The sequence below is a fragment of the Aythya fuligula genome, unplaced genomic scaffold (genome assembly GCF_009819795.1).
Source record: "Aythya fuligula isolate bAytFul2 unplaced genomic scaffold, bAytFul2.pri scaffold_119_arrow_ctg1, whole genome shotgun sequence".
Lineage (NCBI taxonomy): Eukaryota > Metazoa > Chordata > Aves > Anseriformes > Anatidae > Aythya > Aythya fuligula.
The window spans coordinates 3,252-4,717 of NW_022473972.1; positions in this window are offsets into that span (position 1 = coordinate 3,252).

The window sequence follows — 1,466 nt, forward strand, 5'->3', positions numbered from 1 at the left end:
ACGGGGGGCAAAGCTTTCCCCCACACAGAGAACTGCACCTGTCATTTGCCATAACTAGCTTTAGAGGAAAGAAAACAATTCACTCTCCACAGTGCCTTGATGACTTTCCATGTTTTGAGATACTTTAGAAAATAGACTGAACTGTCACATGTGTGAGACATGAACGTCCATCAGCTGCGACTCACATGAGGTCGTGATCTACTTGTACTTGTTCTTCGGAGGTGCATCATGTCCACAAGCATCACAAGAGCTGAGACACACTAGTTTTTATAATTACATTAACAGAAGGGACCATTTCAGCTGTCAACTTTTCCAGTCAGCTTTGATTCCTCCTCCTCCCCTCAAACTAACTAAATACACATCTGTATCCAGGTTGAAAGGAGAGCTAAAGCCTGAAGACTAATGCCCTGACCCACATCATCAGGTGGGGCATGTGCCCATATCCACGGGGTCCACAGGAAGGAAATGTGGGCATGAGGGGGCAAGCCAAGTAAATTGTGCTGGGGAGGTGGAATATGGATTGTAAGTCATTAATTGCGTGTCCTTTGCCAGCACAATGCTGAGCATGTTTTTGCTTGCCTATGTTAATCAGCTGCACAAAGCTTGCGATCAAACCTTAACTGGGTCTAGAAATGTTTTTTGCTTTGTACCATAACACAGTGATGTTTTCTGCTCTGTAGGAAAGCAGCAGCAAGCAGATGACAATTACTTTGTTGTAGAAACCCATTTAGTAAGAAGCAGCTACCTCTCCTGATCTCACGTTATTTGGAGCTATTCTCTTGCTGTGCCTGGTTTTACTAACAGATTTGCAATAGCCTAACCAAGTAAATTTCAAAACACCTACCCCCTCTTAGCTGCTCAAGAGGTTTCTTTCTTAGTGTGAATTATGGCACACTTCTGTAGTGTCTCTCAAAATATACTCCTATTTTCCTCATGGCTGAGGAAAGTTGTCTGCCACACCGAACCAGCCAAGCTCATTTAATCCTGGCCCGGCGCACTCAGTAGTCAGGAGAGAGGGAGCTGCTTCAATCAGACATTACTCGGCGGCTACAAGGGCAGCAGGAACAGTGGCATTATTTCAGTCGCATTGTTGCAGGGTAGGCAATGAAAAGACACGGCCTTGGGATCTGTGGAGTGAAAATCCTGGTGCCCAGAAGTAATCTTCAAGCCACTCAATAAAGGAGGGGAGCAGCCAGTCACATCTCGTTTGAGACATTTTGCAGAGAGACTCGCATCAGCAGCATCACAAAGAGGGGAAAAACAACAATCAAACTTCATCTGCAGCTGCAGTTAAGTCCGTTCCATCTTTCTCTGCACACCTCTTCAGGAAGAGATTGAGATTTTTTGTGAAAGAAAGGTGGTTTCAAAAGAGATGGGGGCTGGAGGCTCATCGAGGCAGTGCCCTTACCCTTCCCACATGGAGCTCACCCTGCTCCAGCCCAGGCCTGAGGACCCGGCTCCCCGGC